Consider the following 23,992-nt stretch of genomic DNA (forward strand, 5'->3'; position numbering starts at 1 on the left):
CTAAGCATCCCAGAAACAATACAGAAAAGCATAAAGTCAAACATGACTTTTAAAAACACCAACATAGGCATTGAAGGTAAAAAACTACATTTCCACGAAAATGACGACACTTCCGGTTTCGGACAAGTAATGGCAGACATGCGATAGTTCGTGCTGATTTATATTCCAAAGTAGGAAGTGTTATGAACAGCTGATCGGATCGGCAAAGCGTGTTTCTGGAATATTATGTTTTTGTTGCTGGAAGTGCTTCTTATGCAATTGTTGCAAAGCTATATGTGGAAGGAAACCGTGACCTAGGGTAAGCTAATGGAATAAGATGTAAGTACAACTCCTACGGTTTCATATGCAAAAATAATTATTGCGCTCTTACGTGGTTCCAGTTCTACAGGGATTTAAAAATAGTTAGACAAAACGGAGTGTGCCTGCTCCGACCGGTTGTAAAGGGCTAATGATATATTTTATGTAATAATTTATAAAATTAGGGTTAGAAACGATAGAAGACAAATGGCACGATAGACACTTTTCTATCGTCCACACGATATATATCGTCATATCGCCCAGCACTACTTCACAGTTTAAAAGACAACGCCACCCTGGGAATTTCACCCAGAGAATACTGGATCTAAATAATGCTAATTACCAGGAAGACACTCAGATGCGTTATACTCAATACAGAGACGTGCTTCAATGATAAAACAGACATTTTAATAATAGTTATTTAAAACAGCATATAAAAACACAAGCATCAATATCAATATACAAATATTCTAAAAAGTATTCAGAGCCAAGGCTTACCAGTGGAGGGGCAGGGATGCCACGCACAAAAACAACTCAAAAAGAAAAGAAAACTCACCAATACACAAGTGAAGCACACCATCACACGCTCACACTAATAAACTAAAAATGCAGGTGTGTAACACTCAAAGGATCCCACCACCAAGACACCCCAGTCTCCTCCACATCAGGCCCTCCGCATCTGAATAAAAGAAATAAAGAAAATTATAATATATTCCAAAAAAACTAGTTTGCACACGCTGGGGTTAGCCCAACTGCAGGAACACACTGGTGATCCGCAGCGAGAAAGTGGGCCTCCTACCAGTGGTGTAACAAAAACCCAAACTACAAATCAAAACAACAGAGAGACAGACATACAAACTAAATAAAACCTTAAATCTGGAGCAGACGGAGTCGCCGTATTACTCCAAATTACCGTCCGCCCGACTACTTTAATTTAATAATTCAGTCAATGGACATGCACGCCAGCCGACTCCTGTAGACGGCATGTATGTAGCCGCTGTCCACGCCAACGTCCACTCTTAAGAGGCTGGCAGCAGCAGGGAAAAAGAACCCTCGCAAACGGAAACAGACGGTAAAAGGCGAAGCAGCAGCACTTCTGTTAGCGTAGCGTAGAAAAGCCGTAGCGACCCTGCTGTAAAGCTACTGCCGGCCAACTAAGGTCCACACTTCCTGCAATACATAATGAGTGTTTGCTATAAAAGAACAATAAAAGGCAGAGATCGTAACAAAGCTGAGTTACGTACCAATTAAACAGCGTCACTTGAGTCATGAACAGAGTGGCTCATAGGAGGCTTCTACAGCTACGACCTATAAAACAACATTGATTTACCACCAAGTGAAATAATGTATGCACTGCACCGAATAAACACATACCAGCCACGATGGAGGCTTCAGGAAGGTAATCCGCGGGTGATCTCTGTAACACGAACACCACAATCAACACAAGTACTGCCAATTCGGGCTGAGGCAACAGCGACATGTACGCAGCTCCTACCTGCAACACCGGGGGAAGTCAGGTGACCGAAAGGAGACAACAGGTACGCGATTCAGGGGTGCTCAGATGGCCGCTACTATTTATACTAGCGCCCCCTAATGCGCCGGACTGAAAGTGGGATGAACCAAAACATAATATTCATCCTGCTACAAGTAGGAACCAGTTTTCGATTCCCATCCCTAGTAGGCACCCCTACCATGCACACTGCCCTGCTCATAGCCTCCTCCTGAGCACAACCCACATATATTTACCCTCCAAGAACACCAGGTTCACAATGTGTACAGAGCAGTTAATCAGAGGAAAGCTGCTGGCCCTGACGGAATACCTGGGAATGTACTCAAAGTCTGCACCGACCAGCTGGCTCCTGTGTTCACCAGAGTATTCAACTTCTCCCTGTCACATGCCACTGTCCCTTATTGCCTGATATCAGCAACAATAGTCCCAGTCCCCAAGTCCACCACCATCAGTGGCCTCAATGACTACAGACCCAATGCACTGACCCCAGTGGCTGCAAAGTGCTTTGAGAAGCTGGTCTAAAGCACATAAAGGACTGCCTCCCACCCAGCTTCGACCCCCACCAGTCAAGGCAAACAGGTCCATCAAGGATGTAATTTCCACTGCCCTCCACTCAGCTCTTCGTGACCTGGAGAATCCTGGGGCTTCAGTAAGGACGCTCTTTATTGATTTCAGCTCAGCTTTTGATACCATCATCCCAGACATTCGAGCTGGTATACTTAACCCCACCCCCACCCCCACCCCACCCCCTGCTACATTTGTATGGATCAAAAACTTTCTTACTGACCCATCACAATCTGTCAAGGTTGGCAACTGATGATCATCCACCCTGTCACTCAGCACTGGCTCACCACAGGGATGTGTGCTGAGTCCTCTCCTTTATACCATCTACACCAGTGACTGCACCCCTTTGCATCCCTGCAACATCATCATCAAATTTGCAGATGACCCCACCCACGATGACCACACCGCCTACAGAGAAGAGATACAACATCTGACAGAATGCTGTGACCACAATAACCTCACCCTCAACAACAGGAAAACCAAGGAAGTGTCATGGACTTCTGCAAGAAACAAACTGATCCCCCTCCCCTCTCCATGAAAGGTGGAGAGGGTGCCCTCCTTTAAGTTCCTCGGTACCCACATTTCTGAGGACCTATCCTGGACTACAAACACATCAGCCTTAGTGAAGAAAGCCCAGCAGCACTTCCATTTCTTGAGGATTCTTAGTTGGAACAGGTTGCAGACTGACCTACTAGTGTCCTTCTATCAAGCCACAATCGAGAGTGTGCTGGAGTACGCCAACCCCATGTGGTATGCTGGTTGCACAACAGCCAATAAGAAGAGACTCCAAAGGGTCATCAGAACTGCAGAGAAAGTGATCACCTGTCCACTCTCCTCCCTAGACTCCATTGCCAGCTCTTGATGTCTCTCCAGAGCCAGGGCAATTATAAAAGGCCATCTCCACTGTTAAGGTTCAATGTTGAGAGAAGAATCCATAAATAACCACAGATCCAGTCCGGTGTGCAATTAGACAGTATTTTAATAAACACATGTGTGAGTCCGACCGCTGTGCAGATTTCAGCGTCGAACTGAACTTACAATCATTAGACAAGGTTTTATATGGGTACAATAACAAAGCCCCCCTCTTTTACAAAAATAGACAAAGTACAGCTTACGTCACTCCAAACCACAAAATGTTCCGTGAACTTTAACATAGTTTTAAAGAACATTGTCTTCAGGTCGGTGCTTCCCTCAGCTCGTCTTCGCTGTCGCTCATCTGGTGCACTTCCTCTAAAATGCGCCGGCACACATCTTCACTTCTGCCCTACCAAAATAGATCTACCATGGTGTGTATGTGTGTGTGCGTGCACGTGCGAGGGCGCGTGCATGCTGTGTAGTGCGTACGTGTCATGACCTCTCACTATTTGTGTCTGTATGTATATGTCTCGCCCTTAAATGCTCTCACATCTCACCCGTTACACTTCTGACCTTCACGTGACCAGGAGCCACAGCTCTTTAATAAGCTCAAATGCAATCATGTATAAAAGATTCAAATCATTTTCATAACACAGGTTTTCCTTCTCAGATCTGCCAATATGTTTGCTCCTCCTAATATAGTCTAAAAGTAACCCCAAGCAAAGCAATTTGAACTTTCCCCTATCAGTGATCCCTCTAACTAAGCGTGTGTGTGTCTCAACGATACATGCATAATAACACCCTGCTCTTTGGCTTGCACTTAAACTCTGGCTTCAGTTTCACTTCTGCAAAAACATGCTCTGCAGACGCGTTTCGTTTCCTGTCTCATTTTGGCACAGAGTGTATTTTCCTGTCTCTGCCCTTCTACACAGAAACCCTGAGATCATAGAAGTATTAAAAACATTTACAACTATAGATTCAACTCAACCGTTTAAAGTGGTTCTTCTTGGACCTTGTAATAAAGACTAATATGATACCAATATGTTTGAACATCTGAATGCATCTAGGAAAGCAACATCACTATTAACACTGAAATGTTAATGATGATTATAAAAATAGCAGCAAATAATAGCAGTAAAATATTTCTATTCCTCTCAATCCCCTCTCTCGACCTCTGGCACACCAGAGGTCGCCATACATTATGTTGGGTCACTCCTTGGCCCATTCAGCTGCTCCCCTGTCCATCCCAGACATTATGGACATTAGGATCACTGTTCTTAGCTCTGACCCTCTCTAGTTCTCTTTATTCAAACCTGATTCCAGCTAATATTAACCTAATTTTGTATTTGGTTTTTGACTTTTATTTTTATATCTCATTCAACCGTACTCAGCATTTGTAAAACCCTTAAAAGCACTGCCTTTAAGAGAATCGAAGGAAGCACGTCTCTGCATGTGCTTCCTCTTGCTCCTTATCTGATCATCAACATCCTATGCACAAAACTGTCGCTGCTGCAAGTGCCTCTCATCTAAAGTCACCTATCACAAGAAAATATACCAAGAAAATCATTATAACGGCTTATTCTACTAAAGCATCAAAGAAAAACAACCATTTTAATCAACTAAGTGTAAACATATAATCATTAGCTCCTAAATAAATTTCATCATGGCTAAAAGCTTAACTCTACCTGTATTTTAGAACTCACATTTCCTGTGTTATACCCTGTTTTAATATGACATTTTATTTCATTTTGCCGCTCTTAATGTAATGATACATTCTAATTTATACTTTATCAGACTCAACCAACATATATAAGCTTTCCCCCTTTGCTTCTGTTTTAAACGACAACTTGGTTACTTCAACAAGCATTTGTTATTCTGTAACTGCATTTTATATAAGAGGACTAATTTAGAGCTGCATGTGTTATCTCAATATTTTACATGTCACACAGTTTAGTTACAAGCGAAACTCCTATTCAGTTAAATGCTAAATGGATTTCAGGCCTTTTGCCTGGAATCAATACTGTCATGTGTCTTAAGAACTCCATATGTCTGTAAGCGTGTGCAATCCTTCAATAACTCAGGTCATTCTCACAGTAGATTGGCTAATCATTAACGCTAACCAAAAGTTTGTGACCCTCAAGAGACGACTCTCTGAGCCACAACTCCGTTAAAGGCACAAAAATGCAATGTGTATGAAAAAATCATTTCTACATATATAATCTCCAATATTATTCCTTTGAGTCAGCGAGACTTTTAACATCCTCATAAAAGCTCTCCTCTACCCTAAAAATAAATCTATTTACTCTCTGTTTCTAAAGCCTACATTATAACAACATTCTAACATTATGTCACTGTGACAACTTATCCTAAAAATCAAAAAGAAATCACACATTTTCTACTCATAAAATGTTCACTATTTTCCCCAAAGCATATCCTTTATTCCCACAGTTTCCCTCTAAATTTGGTGTACAACTCCTTATTAACACCAGCAATTTATCTTCTAAACAGAATTCAGTTCATTTTACTCCTTTCTTTAGAATTAACAATCTCTGCCTCAGTTTTACCATATCTAAATTATCAAACAACCCCAATCGTTATAAAATCATACTAAAACTCATTTTAAATTAACGACATTAAATCTTAAATCCCTCTCTTTTTTGACACATCTCATGTGGCAAAAAACTCAACATGCTCCACCCAAGCTTAGGAAATTAACAAGGGAAAAAAGGTTAGTCATATCATTTCTCAGGACAGCTCAGCCATTCTCCTCTCCGGTATTTTGCTCCAGCCCTGAAAACCTGTGTTTAAGGAACAAAATCAATTTAATCATCATGTCAAATCTTCTCCAAATCGTTGCTCCATCGAACTCTGGATCCTTGGAACTTCCTGAAAACAAAACCTGTACTTTACATTTCATACTCTCCCTCTATGATCCAGTCTGTGTCATGACAAAATAGACTTAAACCAAACAGTTATTAATCATGAGTTACCTCAGTTAATGGTAACTTGAATCTCATCAAACAATGTTTCCCTTTTAGCATTTTGCATTCTCCCAACAATATAATGTAATCCCATAATCTAACCCCAGTAAAAAGAAATTTTCTCCAAACATCCATCAATATCCCAAAATCAGCACCCCCTTATTTAAGTCTCCCACTTGTCCTTTCATTTATTTCCCCCCTTGGTCCCATCACTCGCATTCACTCACATGCATTCACACATGATATTTTTTGCTGATACTGCAGCCTTCTGCGCACGTCATCAGATGCTCCACATCAGCAAAATGAGCTCAATCATTTCTTTTATTTCGTTTTCCTTTTTAGGAAAATAGTTCGCTATACTTTTGACTGGATTGACTCGCTGCAATCCTTACTTGGTAATTTGTCCGCGCCGTCAATTCGCGCTCTTCCAGGCCTGCTTAGAGCAAAAATGAGAAAAAATAAGAGCTGATTGTTAGCTCATCAAAGTACAAAACAAAATCACCTGACAGGTTTTTTCCTGAGTGCACTTACTACTACAAAAAATTTTTTTCTCTGGGCCCCTCTCAGACCTATCCAGGTCTACTCAAACTCCCTCTCTCGAAATAAAACAACAGCCTCAAAAATCTGAAACAATCTTAAATTTCACCCGTTCAACACACCGAAAAGCTCGTCAAAAGATCAAAGACCGTTTGCACAATGTCTCCCTTCCTCACTTTGCCATGTGTTCATTCAGCACAAGATAAAAACCAATTTCAACAACGTATCGTCCTTAAATTATAAATTTCCTGTCCAAATCTGCCCCTCTGAACAGACCTGACCACCGTAATCAAATATCCTGATACTTTACCATTATATATTTCGCCAAATAATCTTCAACAGCCACCGCTCTCTCTTGAACTGAAAGCCTCCGACACACACGCACACAGGAAGTGTCTCTGCTCCAGCTAATTTGCATAAACCCACAGCTCAACAGCCAACTTAACAAGAGGAATACATGTTTAAACCTTATCACATTATTTAATTATTTTCATTTTCTTTCTATACTAATCACCTACTTTTATCAATCAGTACGAGAGCACTCCTAAGGCACTCTTTTAAAAACTGCTTTAATACTTTTCTTGTGTTTTTTCCATCTTTTTTAAATCTTTCCATCAATTTTATTAAACATTCACACCATTCTCTCACTCATACAAGCAGCAAGCAGATCTTCATTGCATATGCTTATGTTCTTAGCCAGGTTTATTCAATGTCTCTATGCATTAAACTTCATGAGCTTATCTCTGTAAGGTTAGTGCATTTTCTGTTCGTATGTGTGATTTTTATAAATGTTTCTTTATGATCTTTGTGATCTTGTAAATGTTTCTTTTGCAGTGTTTCAAACTCCTTTGACAGGGTGTATTTTCTCTCTCTGGTTCATCACTGGTCATTGTTAATGACATTTCCCCTCCGCCTGTGCCCAGTGGCCTTACCTGTTAAATCCCGTCTCCTCCAGTGACTCCAAGGTCACTCCGGGACTTAGGTTCAAGCAATCGTGACTGCGCCTTGCCTTAGGTTGTCCCAGGGTTTCGAGGTGGGATCTTACCCGTCATGGGCTGTCCAGCCTTCCATGCCCGCCTACTACAGGGGCCAACTGGGCAAGGGTGTTATCAGGCCTAGGGGACACACTGGTTCTGGAAATTAAAGGAGTGTAAACTGCTTTCTTTATTAAACTTTCCAACCATAATTTCACATGTAACAGTTTGTGTACGTGCATTTTCAATTCATTAATGTAATTGTTAGTTCATGTATTTATTTCTCTCGGTCTGTCTCTTTTCTAAACCCTGTAATTAATATAATTTTATTACTTTATTACTTTTTCTTAAAACATGCATTCGCTTCAGCTTCTTAGAATTTAACTCTGTCTATTTCTCTGGGTGCTCCCCTGACATCATCAGTCACACACACACCTTCCTCTCACACACACTTTTAAAGGCTCTAACCTCTTTCAGACGCCATGAGTCGTCTCACACACCCCTGCCTTTTCTCTCCCTCAGAGAACTCACGAGAGTCACTCCAACCAAATACTGACAGCATTCACACAGTTAAAATCACACAAAATACGCTTTCATACGAGTATTTTGGACATGCCTTCCATGATCAGAAAGAGCAAGTCAAAAGAAAAAAGAAAAAGAAAACTGAAACCTCTCATCGTCTCACAGCTTCTCCCCACACACACATAACTGAAAAATAAAACACACCAACATTTATGGCTCACGAAATATACATCTATCAAAATTCAGCCATTTACTATACATCCACACTAATATATTCAAACTGTATTTACACTCTCGTGATAAGCAAAACCAACCTCTTATATACAGGCATTTAGCAAAAAGCTCAATTCTGTCAAAACTGAAACCACCCTCTCTGCGCGTCCCCGCTGCTCATTTACATTTACACACACCATCAGTGCACATCCGGCAGTGCATTACTGACACAGAGACTGATCTTACTCATAGATCTCATATTTTATATTACATACGTCTTATTAATTACAACTGCACAGGTCTCAGGCCTCTTAACACCTATATAATTTTGATAAATTTACGTAACGGCTCCAACCGATAAGTCCCAGACTTTTTGTGCTCAATTCACCGGACCAGCTCCAACCGTTCCGTCCACATTTCTAGCCCTAACTTAATTTACAGGTAGCCAAAAAGCGCAAAATAGAGGCTCCAACCTCTAGCAATTTTGGAGGTTCCCAGTTCTCCCGGTTTGTCGTGCCGTACTATCCCATTAGTCGCCGCTAGGTCAAGGATAAACGTCTTTATCCAGGAGGGAGCGTTACCTCCGAGAAAATGCGCTTCTTAACAGACGCCGCTGTCGTTCTACAAAGATTTAGAATAATTTGAACCAACAATCTACACTCCCACAGGAGTAAGAATCAGGCAGACCTATCCTTGTGGACATAGGGGCTCCAACCCACAAAATGACCATCACAAAATAGAGTCCATGACCAATAGGGCTCCAACCCACAAAACAACCAAATTCCCTACCACACTAAATTAGCAGCTCCAACTGCTTTAATTCTCTCAACGGCTCCAACCGTTCTTAATTCTCTCAGCGGCTCCAACCGCTTTTAACTTTCTCAGTACTGTACTTTATTACTTTCATTATCACCAAATCAAAACAGACTTTCACCAGTAATTTTCAGTGAGTAGACTTTAATTTGACATGTCCAATCTAGCACATTTTGGAAAATTCAACAGGTATGTGCCTTACCTTTGTTTAAGCCGGCTTGTCTCTCACTTCAGACCACTGACTCCTATCTGCCCATCTAATCACCACAGACCCTGGATCTCTCCATCTACACCAAAATTCCCTCTCTCACCGGACGAAGTCCCCAAATGTTAAGGTTCAATGTTGAGAGAAGAATCCATAAATAACCACAGATCCAGTCCGGTGTGCAATTAGACAGTATTTTAATAAACACATGTGTGAGTCCGACCGCTGTGCAGATTTCAGCGTCGAACTGAACTTACAATCATTAGACAAGGTTTTATATGGGTACAATAACAAAGCCCCCCTCTTTTACAAAAATAGACAAAGTACAGCTTACGTCACTCCAAACCACAAAATGTTCCGTGAACTTTAACATAGTTTTAAAGAACATTGTCTTCAGGTCGGTGCTTCCCCTCAGCTCGTCTTCGCTGTCGCTCATCTGGTGCACTTCCTCTAAGTACGTCGGCACACATCTTCACTTCTGCCCTACCAAAATAGATCTACCATGGTGTGTATGTGTGTGTGCGTGCACGCGTCTTGGGCGCGCATGCTGTGTACTGCGTGCGACGTGTCATGACCTCTCACTATTTGTGTCTGTATGTATATGTCTCGCCCTTAAATGCTCTCACATCTCACCCGTTACACTTCTGACCTTCACGTGACCAGGAGCCACAGCTCTTTAATAAGCTCAAATGCAATCATGTATAAAAGATTAAAATCATTTTCATAACACAGGTTTTCCTTCTCAGATCTGCCAATATGTTTGCTCCTCCTAATATAGTCTAAAAGTAACCCCAAGCAAAGCAATTTGAACTTTCCCTATCAGTGATCCCTCTAACTAAGCGTGTGTGTGTCTCAACGATACATGCATAATAACACCCTGCTCTTTGGCTTGCACTTAAACTCTGGCTTCAGTTTCACTTCTGCAAAAACATGCTCTGCAGACGCGTTTCGTTTCCTGTCTCATTTTGGCACAGAGTGTATTTTCCTGTCTCTGCCCTTCTACACAGAAACCCTGAGATCATAGAAGTATTAAAAACATTTACAACTATAGATTCAACTCAACCGTTTAAAGTGGTTCTTCTTGGACCTTGTAATAAAGACTAATATGATACCAATATGTTTGAACATCTGAATGCATCTAGGAAAGCAACATCACTATTAACACTGAAATGTTAATGATGATTATAAAAATAGCAGCAAATAATAGCAGTAAAATATTTCTATTCCTCTCACCACCCTAACTATCATCTATTGAACATCCTGCCCTCTGAAAAAGGTTCAGATCCATCAGGTGCAAAACCAACAGACTAACAGTTTCTAGCCGTGGGCTGTCAGAACCATAAATGCAAATAAAGAGTGTGAACAGACCTCTTCCATACAGTCATTCTGTCGTGCCTATTTATTATGTTGCTGCCATATTTTGGTCCTGTGAAATATTTAGGCAGATGTGCAATTTCCATCCCTTTCCTTAATGACCATAGCCCTTCCACACTTATTTATTATATTTTATTATCAGTGTGTAAATTAAAGTCACCTATAAAAAGGATTTGGTCAAATTTGCAACAATATATGAAAACAAATCAGAGAATTAATTCAGAGTCATCACATGATTTAGGAGGTTGGTGGGTAATAATATACTAAACTGGATTTTCATGCTTAAATTTGAAGGAATGAAATCAGCTCAGAATAAGTAGATCATAACTTAAGTTGCACTTGTAAATCACGGCTGTTCCCCTATCAGAGCCTGAGCACCTCAGGGCATTAAAAAAATTTAATTTGTGTGGTCCACCAGGGAGCAGCAGATAGATGTTGAAAGCTTATTTAATAGTAATAGCAGGAAAACAGCTGTACCTGTAATAGAGTGCAAATTTACATGAATTTCCAAACATCATGCAGTATCAGTCTTACAGAAGTGTGGTGCTTGATCAATATTCATGGATATGACTATAAAAGATAAGATGGTCATGTTGAAGGAGCTCCTGTTTAACAGACTCAGGGCAGTGAAGGAATTACATGAAATCATGCAAAAAGTAAATGTTTCCATTCCTGAAACACCATCTCTACACTCAAAGTAAAACAGTCACGTACAAACTGTTGAACATCACTGCAGTGAATTAAGCGATAATTTAAGATGGAATTAGACCTCCTGTGGAAACTTTAGTTGATGTGTTGTGATGTGACTCTGTTCATCTGACAGCTTTCAGTCTCTGGTTTGTTGGAGCGTCTTGATCTGAACCAGCTGATGGAAAAAAAACTAAGAAACCAGAAAGAATGAATTATTTTGTTTTACTACAGATGAGTTACTTGATTTCTAATGAGTGTATCACAGAAGCATTTGTCTCACCACTCAAAAACAATCAGTGTGCTCACGAGCATTATGATTCCCACAGTCTTCACTATACTGTAGACACCAACCAGGTTTCCACCTTTAAGCAAGAAGAGTGATTAAGACAGTATGTGACATGAACATTTAACAGTAAATAAGAACTGTTAAGGTGAAAAAAAAAGTTTTGCAATTCTAACAACTGAACAACCACATGTTGTAGGATGAAGTACAAACTTTGAACTTCGTAAAGATAAATTTACTACCTTTTCAACTCACTTTTAAGGACTACCATAAAAGAATAATTCCAAAAAAAAACTTTTGAAAGTTAATACTGAGTATCTTTACCTCCAACAGTCACATGAATCTCTGCTGATGTCTAATTACCCAGATCATTAGTGGCCACACAGTAATAAAGGAGTAATAAACTCCTCCATCTGTTACATTGAAGCTGTAAATCTCTCCTTCAGATACTTTCACAGCTCCATCTCTGCTCTTCTTGAACCAGGTGAAGCTGCTGACTGGAGGTTTGGCTCTGCTGGAGCAGGTCAGGTTCACCCAGCTGCCTGCTGACACCAAACCTGATGGACTGATGGATGCTGAGGTGTCTTTAGGAGCATCTGGAGGAAAAGATGAAGTCTCATAAATCATGATATGTTGACAGGATCCAACAACAAACTCTGATTGTCTTACATGAAACACTGAGAGTCTCTTCTGTCTCTGCTGTCTTGGTGTCTTTTCCTTGGTTCACAGGATATCTGGCAGAGCAGCTGATCTTCTTTCCATCATGCGTGTCTGACAGAGTGATGGTCTGCTGGATTTTAGTTGTAAAGCTTCCATCTGTGTTTTCCTCTATTTTGTTGTGAGAGTCTTGTTGGAGATTCCAGGTGAGTTGAGGAGGGGAGTGTGGACAGGGAGTGAGAGCTGAGCAGGTTATAGTGACAGACTCCTTCTCCTTCAGATCACCTGGGATTGTAATATTGGGCCTCCAAGGAGAATCTGTGGTTTCACATACATATTCATTATAAAATCACACTGCTCTTTGCACCACTGATTAAAATCTGCAAACCTCATGCTTTCAAAACTTGTTCTAAATTCATACTTTGATTTATAAATGTAATCAAGTCCTGAACATAAAAGTGGAGCAGAAGTTATAATAAGAAACAATCTTCTGAGTGTCATCCTGGGACAATCATTACAACTTTAATACAAGATTTGCTCGACAGATATTGATTATAATCAAACAATAGATCAAAGACTAGATAGTAAGTACTAAATGTTAGCTTAATATTAATGTAATATAATAACAAAAAAAAATAAACAAACAAACACACTATTACCTCTGACTGTTATTTGAAGAGGATCACAAGCAGCTGTCGCCTTGAATGTTTCACTCTCTACTCTGAAGAAGTATGTGTCTGTGTATGTGGTGGTTAAATTAGAAAACAGAGTGGTGCAGTCTCTCTGACTCAGGTTCCCAGTAATACTCATTGGAGAGATGCTAACTGCTCCACTACTGTTGAAGATCACATTGTTTGGATATTTGCCAAAGTCACCATTATTTTTAATCCACACTCCAAAGATTTTTCTTGTGCTGTTAAATTTCTGTTCTTCTTTGGGTCTGAAGTTACATGGGATTTGCAAACAAGATCCACTCAGTGCTTCCAGCTGCTTTGGGGCAGTCATGTAGAGTTTTATCCAGTCAGGATAATCAGCCAAAGAACCTGTAAATACAGTTTCATTATTAACAAACTGCTGTCCTTTACTCTCCTGTTCACTGTTTGTAAAGTGTTTAAATTTCAGTCACAACACAAAGCGTTGGTTTAGTCTTTCAGTTTGTTTAAAAATTGAGTTAAATTACAAATTAATCGAATGATGTCTTTTAATAACTAAACAGTCAGCTCACCTGAAACAAAGAACAATCAGTAAAATGCTGACTGTCACCATCTTCATCTGGAACAAAAACAAAGAAACAAATTCATCAAGAAAAACTTAATGATTATGATTTAGTGATTGTTATTTACAGCTATGGAGCTGTGTGCTTTATTTAAAAATGCACTAAAGTTTAAGTCTAAGATTAAAGCACAAGTTAATAAAATCACATGATGTATCAGTCAGTTTGCTGAAAGAAAAATAACTAAAAGTTTCGTTTATAAAGTTAATGAATAAAAGCAGTAAAATGTTCCATTCATAAAAAGCATATGTACTTTACTGTAACATTCGGCTCTTTCTAAGGAAGTTTATAAAGACAAGTCAAAAATAATAAATGTGTTTAGTTTAGAAAGTTAAGAAATAAAAGCAGTAAAATGTTTCTTTACCCCACATTACATCTGATGATTGTCTTATGAGTGAAACGAAGCAGCCTTCAGCAGAACTACTATAAACTGTAAAATACAAATTGTTATCTGAAGAAGTACATGTAGAGACACCCACTGACTGTAGCGCTGCATAATGAAGTCAGTTTTTTGCCGCCTGCTTATTTCCTGTGAAAAAAGTCAGATGTCACCTTAAAGACATTTTTAACTTTTGGTCTGTCGAAGCCTGTGAACTTAACTTTAATCATTTTTAGTATGAATGGTACAACTTCTGCTAACACGAATCATTTTGAAAAACTATGAAAGACTCTCTCCTTCTCTGTACACACACACACACACACACACACACACACACACACACACACACACGGAGGGGGGCTGAATTCCCACACAAACGCAAAGCAGAGGATGGAGCATGGCTAAATATCCTTCCAAACCAGCTTCCTTCCAACCCAAAGACTAGAACATACGATGAAGCATATTTTGCCTTTGGCTTTACCTGCACAAAGGCGGTGCCAAGGTAGGTATTCCCCACAGAATTTGTTTGCCCTGAGTTAGGAGCACGCACTGGGATGTCCAAATCACGGGCAAACAATATCCCACATTCTTGATTTTTAGTTCACAAACACTTCTTATAATGAAATTTTGGCAATGTTAGCTCTTTATTTAGTAAAGTTACAGTGCCACAATTTGTTTACCCGTTTTAAATCACGGACACACAGTATCCAACATTTTTTTGGTTTTTAAACCAATTTTGCACAGAGAGGCTTTTTTTTTTTTTTTTTATGTATTGGTAGCAGTGTTGAATATTCTTACACAGTAAAAAAGAAAAAGAAAACAAAAATGTGTGAAATAAACTGCAAAGGAGTTTAAAAACAAAAATATGGGTGTGTGGTTGCAGGATGTGTTTGTTGCGAGGGAGGGGAGATTTTCTTGTAAAACACAGGGGGGCCTAGCAAAAAAAGTTTGGGAACCACTGTTGTAAGGTGTTGTTATCCTTAGGAGTATGGGTTACTCCACGCACGTTTGTGGAACTGCATAAAAAAAACTCCAGCAGTAAGTGCTTCTTGCTATTTGACTGCTGGGCTCTGAGTGTGTGCTACTGGAGTGTTGATACTGGAAAATAGAAGTGGCAAAGCTGTGGGACCTCAGTAAAACTTGTTTCAGATCCCTCTGACCCGATACCATCTGCCTGTGCTGAAACTGGAAAAATGTCCCTCTGACCATGAGGGCACTTGTGGCACATCTAACCAAGGTAGACGATCAACTTCCTCAACAATAACAAAGTCTGGTTCATTTGCCACTGGTTCCTCTCCAACCACTGGGTGAGCATTGGTTTGTAGTTTGGTTCGAGTTCTGGGCTTGGGAACCGGGGCTGCACAGGGTAACAGCTCTGACCTATGAACATTTTTTGTTGGCCCTCCTTCAAAGGGTTCCACGGTGTGTGTGGTCCCTTGGACATCCACTACTGTGTAAATAGTGGGACACCAAGCATCCTAGATTTTATGCTTCCCCAAGGGCCGATGGCGAAGAAAAACAAACTGCCCAATGTTAACTGAGGGACAATGGACTTTCTTGTTTTGAAATGAAATCCGTTCTGCTGCTTTTTGCTCAGAATACTCTCTAGCTCGCTTGTGGGCCTGCTTAAGTCTCTCTTGGTGAACAGAGAGCCAGTTCTGACTGTTGTCTGATACAAACTCACGGCCTAACAGTGCATCAACTGGAAGGCGAGGCTCAAAACCAAAAAGAAGATAGTAGGGCGAGTATCCTGTTGTTGAATGAGGAGTAGCATTATACGCATACACAAGCTCAGGTAGATATTCTGGCCACTTTCTTTTCTTTTCAGGTGGAAGCATTCTCAGTAAATCATGACGAGTCCTGTTATATCTTTCACACTGAGCATTTCCTTGTGGTCTGTATGGAGTCCTCCTGGTCTTTTTAACACCATACAACTTGCAAAGTTCTGCTATGATCTCTCAAAATTTCGCCCTTAATCTTTGGCTGCGGCATCTTAGACAAGACACACCTTTCACAGTTGTCTGTGAAGGTTCTCAGTCATCCAGGTCATCATAGTCTAAGGAGCTTGGAAAGAAAAGCGTCTGGACTTCTTTAAGTTGCTTGAAGACGTTTCACCTGTCATCCGAGAAGCTTCTTCAGTTCTAAGGGTCAAAAGGTGGAGAGTCCCAGATTTAAACCCAGTGGGAGTTTCACCCCAAAGAGGGACAAAGGACCCCCTGATGATCCTCTATCTAATCACATGAGCCAAGGTGTGAAAACGGGTGTGGGTCACAATCAGCCAGGGTTTCAGGTGAGCTCATTGTGAAACCTGGCCCCACCCTATCATGCGATTTCCTAAGGTCAGATGGCCCAGTGCCAAAGTCCCTCAGTCTAACCTCACATTACAAGAAAAGAAGGCCGTCGCTTCCCTGAGCAAAGACCACAACATCACTATATTACCAGCTGATAAGGGAAGGTGCACCGTGGTCCTAAACACAACGGATCACTACTCTCCTCAGTGACAACAATACCTATGAAGCCTTAAAGCGAGACCCCACAAGCAGCTACAAAAAGAAAGTTATAGCTTGCCTTCAAGACCTTGAAAAGGACAAAATCATTGACCGCTTTACATATCACCGACTTTACCCAGGGGATGCCATACCCTGCATTTATGCACTTCCTAAGATCCACAAAGAAGGCGTCCCACTCAGACCCATTGTCAGTAGCATAAACTCAGCCACTTACAACATTTCGAAACACCTTGCTACCATCCTAGCACCTCTTGTGGGGAACATCCCACATCACATCAAGAACTCCACCGACTTCACCGACAAGGTCCAGAAACTTACCCTGGATCCAGATGAAACCATGGTGTCCTTTGATGCAGTCTCTCTCTTCACTTGCATACCCACCACGGAAGCAGTGGAGACTGTCAGAAAACGACTACAAGAAGACAGCTCCTTGGAAGACAGGACCAACTTCACACCCAATCAGATTTGCACACTGTTAGACCTCTGCCTCACCACTACATATTTCAAATAGAACGAGGGTTTCTACAGACAAAAACATGGCAGCGCCATGGGCTCCCTCGTGTCACCTATTGTAGCCAACCTTTATATGGAGGAAGTGGAAAGAGAGGCTCTTGGCTCTTTTGAAGGGAGAGTACCCAGCCACTGGTACAGATATGTAGACGACACCTGGGTCAAAATCAAAACACAAGAAGTGGAATCCTTCACTGCGCACATTAACGCCGTGGATAAAAACATCAAGTTCACCAGGGAAGACACAAAGGATAACTGTTTGCCTTTCCTGGACTGCGCTGTGCACATTGAAGAGAATGGCAACCTCAACATTGAAGCTTACCGGAAGCCCACACACACGGACCAGTACCTCCTCTTTGACTCCCACCACCCCCTAGAACACAAACTTGGAGTAATTAGGACCCTACACCACCGGGCAGAACATGTTCCCTCTAAGCCTGAAGGGAAAAAGAAGGAACACACACATGTAAAGGAAGCACTGAAAACATGTGGTTATCCTAATTGGGCGTTTATAAAGTCAGCAAAGATGCACAGAAAAGAAGATCAGACACCAGCTAGGGAGGATAAGAAAGACAGACGCAACAACATTGTCATCCCCTATGTAGCCGGTGTATCAGAGAAACTCAGGAGAGTTTTCTCCAAGCACGACATCCCAGTGTACTTCAGACCCAGCAACACACTCAGACAAAAACTGGTTCATCCAAAAGACAAAACTCCTAAACACAAACTTAACAATGTGGTGTATGCTGTACAGTGCAGCGAGGAATGCCCAGACCTCTACATTGGAGAGACCAAACAGCCACTTCACAAGCGCATGGCACAACATAGAAGAGCCACCTCCACAGGACAAGACTCAGCAGTTCATCTGCATCTTAAGGATAAAGGTCACTCTTTCGAGGATGCCAATGTTCACATTTTGGACAGAGAGGACAGATGGTTTGAAAGAGGAGTGAAAGAAGCCATTTATGTCCACTGTGAGCGACCATCTTTGAACAGATGTGGTGGTTTACGACACCAACTGTCTGCCATCTATAATCCAGTTTTGAGATCCCTTCCCAGACACCTTAACACCCACTCACATCCTGGGCCATCTGACCTCAGGAAATCACATGATAGGGTGGGGCCAGGTTTCACAATGAGCTCACCCGAAACCCTGGCTGATTGTGACCCACACCCGTTTTCACACCTTGGCTCATGTGATTAGGTAGAGGATCATCAGGGGGTCCTTTGTCCCTCTTTGGGGTGAAACTCCCACTGGGTTTAAATCTGGGACTCTCCACCTTTTGACCCTTAGAACTGAAGAAGCTTCTCAGATGAGAGGTGAAACGTCTTCAAGCAACTTAAAGAAGTCCAGATGCTTTTCTTTCCAAGCTTCTTAGACCTTTCACAGTTCTTAACCCAGTTCTCCACATCCTCATAGAAATGTACCCCAAAACACCTCTCCCTTAGCAGGTTCACCATGTGCTCAATCCCTTGGTGTCTCATCTTGTTGTGGACACTCTCTAGGACCTGACCTTTGAGGCAAACAGGTAAAAGCAACTGCCATACTGGCCCATGGAGGGGTTCTGGAACAACCCTGTATAACAAATCTTCCCTTTCCTGAATACGGTTCCACTGTTTTAAAAGTCATCTCACCAGGTTGGATAAGGCTGCCCTTTCCTTGTAGCTAGGTTTTTTTCCACAATCCCAATAGGTTCTGAACCCTGTGATGGTGGGAAATGCTAATAATTTCTCCCTGGTGTAGCCTGGAAGTATAGGAGTATTACCTTGCTCTGCCACCACTTCTGAGCCTGACTCCAAAGTATGTATCTGTCTCACCTCATAGCATTCAAGACCTTTAACTACAAGATCTGGTTCCAGAGCAGTCCCTCGCCTTACCAGGCTGCAGACAGGGACACAATAATCAAATTCTGAATCTGGATCAGCCTCTGGCTCCCCTGCAAACTTCTGCCTTGACAGGGCATCTGCAGCAGCATTAGAACTCCCAGGTCAATACTTTACTTCAAAATTGAAAACTGACAACTAGGCGACCCATGTCTGCTGTACTGCATCCAACTTAGCCGTTTTAAGATGGCAAAGGGGATTGTTGTCAGTGAGTACAACAAACTTTGAACCGAGTAAGTATCCCATAAATTACTCAGCCACAGCCCACTTCAAAGCTAGTAACTCTAGCTTCATGCTTCTGTAATTACGGTCATTCCTCTCAGCCTGGCGTAGCTGGCGACTGGCATAGGCTATGACTCGCTTCGTGTCACCCTGTTGCTGATACAATTCCGCCGCTAAACCATTTTGACTGGCATCTGTTTCCAGTACAAAAGGCTGTGTGAAGTCAGCAAAACCAAGAATAAGGGCAGAGGTAAGTTTTTCCTTCAACCTCAAAAGCTGAACTACATGCAGGAGTCGACATTGCATCAAAATGGTGGCCTGCCCATCAAAATCTCTTTGCGCTTAAACATTTGTTCACCAGGTCATGTAGTGGCCCTGCAGTCTGTGAGAAGCCTCTGATAAACCTCCGGTAATAACTACAGAACCCTAAAAAGGACTGGAGCTCTTTGGCAGTGGTTGGGGCCTTCCAGTCTTTAACAGCAGACACTTTGCATGGGTCTGTCCCCAGCCCCCCAGCTGACACTTGGTGCCCCAGGAACTTCACTGTGTTGTGAAGAAAGGCACATTTTTCGAGCTTCACCTTAAGACCAGTTTCAGCCAAGCGTCTGAGTGCAGTTCCAAGTCTATCGAGATGTTCATCAAATCTTTCAGAAAAAACTAAAATGTCATCAAGATGCACAAGTAGCGTCTGGAAAATGAGGTCACTCATTGTAGCCTGCATGAGTCGCTGAAATGTTGCGGGCCCATTACACACACCAAAGGGCATTCTTACGTACTTATAAAGACCAAAAGGGGTTGTGAATGCTGTTTTGACGTTCATGCATGGCTACCACGTGATACCCACTTGCTAAATCTATTGTGGAGAAGAATTTAGCACCCCTCAGCGTATCAAAGCTCTCATCGATTCTCAGGAGGGAAAAAGCATCACGCCTGGTTTTTGAGTTGAGCTTCCTGTAGTCAAAACACAGTCTCAGACTACCATCAACCTTTCTGACTAGCACTATTGGGGAAGCATATGGGCTAGAACTTGCTTTGATTACTCCCCTCTGAAGCAACTTGCCAATGTGTTCTCTTACTTCATTGTCTTGTGTGGGGGGGATCCGTCTGTAGGGCTGTGTCACAAGTATGTCATCTGTGAGGTGTATTTCATGTTGTACTTTGTGTACCCTAGGTCTTCATCTTCTGTTGCAAATACAAATGAGTATTTTCCCAACAGCAAAGCAATTGTGCCTGCTGGTCTGTAGTGCCACCAACCTTAAGTTTATGTAGAATGGACTGAACATCTGTGGCTGGTTCAGGCTGTTTGCTTATGCTCACTTCATCTGTATCTGGTGAAATTCTCTGAAACTGAACTTTACACAACTGGTCATTGTCTACAGTGTCAACTTCAATCAAAGGTCCAAGTCTCGTCCTGGGTTGCAACCAGATGTCTTCATCAGACAAGTTTATGATATGAACAGGAAAAATATGCCTCTCTGATGTTATCAAGGTTGGCACAACTACCAAATCTCCAGGTAAAGGGGCATTTCCAGCTACAAGTAAGATTAAAGGATCTGTTTCACTGACAGTTTTGAGCCCTTTGGCCATGATGGTAAGCCGCAGATAAGGCTGGGACATGGACAGTATCTTTCCCAGCGAGCCTGGCACATAAAGTTCTGTTTGCTACACTAACCGTTTGTACTCGCTGAAAAGCCTGTCTCCAGTTACTGTCAAGGTTACCCTTCATTGTGGTTTCAAACTCTCCATGTACTAGTTCTTGGCATTTTTTAATTACAATTATTCACACACTGCTTCAGAAGCACTGTGTTGAGGTTTGATTCGTTTGGCCAGAGTCACGTAATCCTTTTCCTGAGCTCTAAGGTCATCAGGTCAGAGACTATTGGTGGCCCCACGCACTCGATTTAAAACTTGTGGTGATCGGGCCTTTCAGGCAGTGGCACCAAGGTTGTGGAATTCTCTCCCACTGGTTTTACGCTGTACAGACTCCACTGATTCTTTTAAAAAGCAGCTGAAGACATTTTTATATAGGCAAGCTTTTAATTAATTTGCTGTTTTTATGTTGTATTCTACTGTTTTACATTGTTATTTGTTGTATTTCCATTCTTCTCATTTTTTCCATTTTCTTTGTTGTAAAGCAATTTGTGATTTTTATCTGCGAAAAACCCTATATAAATAAATTTTTTACTTACTTACTTAAGCAGTGATGTCCGAAGCTTCATTTAGGACTAACTGCTTTGGTACCTGACTCATTTGCTGGATTTATGGAGTGTTTTCATGGTGAGAGACTGCGAACCACTGATTATTCTATTGAGAGATACAGAGCCAGCGAGGAAGAGAGGAGGTTCTGTCGTGCGTGAGTATTTTAGTTGATTTTGGTCAATCGGGTGGGTTTGCCAGATTTCTGTTCTTGTTGTTTGCTTTTGTTTTGTGTGTGTTTATTTTATCTGAAAACATCAAAAACATAAAATGTCTTAACAAAACAAAAATCTGCATTTCATAATATGTCATTTTAAATAACTTTAGAAAGACTTCCATTTGACTCTTTAAATTTAATATAATTAAAAATATATTTTATTTTAAAAATAATCTTAAAATGTTGTTCAACAAAATTTGCAGCAATTTAATTTGTGTATTCTTCTTGTGTATTTTAGATGATACTCTGTGGGACCCAGGAAGACCGTGTGCCTGGATCTCTACCAGTTTCTGTGCACTCCAGCCTCTTCTGTTCCATGTGAGAGGATTTTCTCTAAGGCAGGAGAAATTATCTCCAAGAAAAGAAAACCTCGGCCATCTCACAGTGAAACAAATTCTCTTCTTACCAAAGACGATAACCTTAAATGCATCATGTTTTTACTTTACACGTTCATAAGCATTCTCCCTTTCCAATTCACAATCAATTCTACCCCCATGTCAAAAATATGTATAGGAAATTGGCCTAATTTAATATTATTTATAAACATACCTGTCCAGCTGTCCAGTGATTAAAGTACCTGGAGTCAGGACCTCACAGCAGAAGCATACCCCATAATGTGTTGTTGTGTTGTTGTATTTTTCATCCATTGTATTTACTACAGTGGCTGGGAAGTGCAAATCACATTTACAACATCAACAACAAAATAACAAGGAAAAGGACGGTACAGAGACAGATTGCGTCTGGATGGAAAGAGACGGTACTTGCAGAAAATAGCGTGCATTGGAAATGTGGACCCGTATGAAATACGGCAGTGGAGTAGAAACCCTGAAGACCAACCGCTATTGACATAGCCTGATATATTTTCGTACCTTGTCTATGGAATGAGCGCGTACACGGTGAACCAGTTTTGCAATTATAAATCTCTGGAGGGACACATCCAATTCACCAAAGACTGGGTACAAGGTTTGTGAGTACGTCGTCATTCAAACAAAGGTAAGTCAGCTTGAGTAGTGCGAGTGAAATGCATTTGATTTTCCCCCGAACATTCAAATTAGTGCAGCATAAATTCATTCATGAGAGGGAAATTACAGTGAGAACATATGGAGGCTCTGTTAGAGGGATAACATAGTGAGTTCAGTGCATTGATGTGATATTGTCCTGAAGGATTTAGTTATTCTGTATGGTTAAAGAAATTGCAATGATTTATTAATGTTTATTATAAATTTTATTTATATTTTTATACATTTTATTTTAGTTTTATACATTGCTTAATGACCTGCAGAATCTCCTTATCATATTAGGTGTCCATAATTGTCACTTAAAGTCGAACTTTATGCTTTCTCCATCTTGAAAGTGATTACATCCTTGCATTACATACCTTAACATGCAGCGTTCTATAGATGGATACATAAAAAAATGAAAAATTACATGTAAGTGCTAACTTTCTAAACACTTTGTTACATTTATGATAAATGGATTAGAAAGTAGATAAAACACATTTATGTCGGCCATGGCTCATTAAAGTCCTTGTCTTTAAATTAACTTTGTCTTTGTATGTTTCAGGTACCGCACTCTCAAAGACTGAATGAACCAGCATTGCAGCCATGGGTCATTGTGAGCATCACAGGGAAAGTTGAAGCCGCCCACTGCACCTGTATGGCCGGAGTCGTGGAGACCTGCAGCCATGTCACTGCTCTTCTGTTTAAAGTAGAAGCAACTGTGCGAATCTGTGGCACAAGGACTGTTACAGATGAACCTGCATACTGGATTTCGCCTGGTAATATGACCAAGATACAGCCAGAGGTTGGCCATAAGATAGACTTCTCCTCTTCAGCTGCCCAAAAAACGGCTCTCGATCAAAACATAAACACACCATCTGTATTGAAAGGTAAAAGGAGCCGTCCTCAAAAAAGAAAAATCCCACCTGCTACTGTGGAGGAGTTGTCACTGTTATTGGATACTTTGCTGGAACACAGTAAAGCTGTGGGTTGTGGGAATGACCCATAATGTTTTATCTAGGGGTCTAGATTTATGCCTGAAGTGCACTGCCATGTAAATAATTTGCATTTACTGAATATGTACTGACTGAGTATCACTGTTCAAAAGTTGAATAAAGAAACAAACTAATTTTTGCCTTTTTTAAAAAATTAAAACCACTTTATAGAACATCACATCAGTTACAATGTAGAATCCATGTCATTTATAGCAGCGGTCCCCAACCCCCGGGCCTCGGACCGGTACCGGTCCGTGAGTCGTTTGGTACCGGGCCGCGAGAGTTGAGGCTCAGGTGTGAAATGTATGGTTTTCAGGGTTTTTATCGGTTTTC

The 23,992-nt window shown here is 41.2% G+C and overlaps 1 pseudogene; it reads right to left on the reverse strand.

Annotated features, from left to right (window-relative positions):
- Nucleotides 1-2,654: 2,654 nt before the first annotated feature.
- LOC120441817 lies at nt 2,655-13,741 on the reverse strand (annotated as a pseudogene).
- Nucleotides 13,742-23,992: the final 10,251 nt, after the last annotated feature.

Source organism: Oreochromis aureus, linkage group 9, assembly GCF_013358895.1.
Source record: "Oreochromis aureus strain Israel breed Guangdong linkage group 9, ZZ_aureus, whole genome shotgun sequence".
Lineage (NCBI taxonomy): Eukaryota > Metazoa > Chordata > Actinopteri > Cichliformes > Cichlidae > Oreochromis > Oreochromis aureus.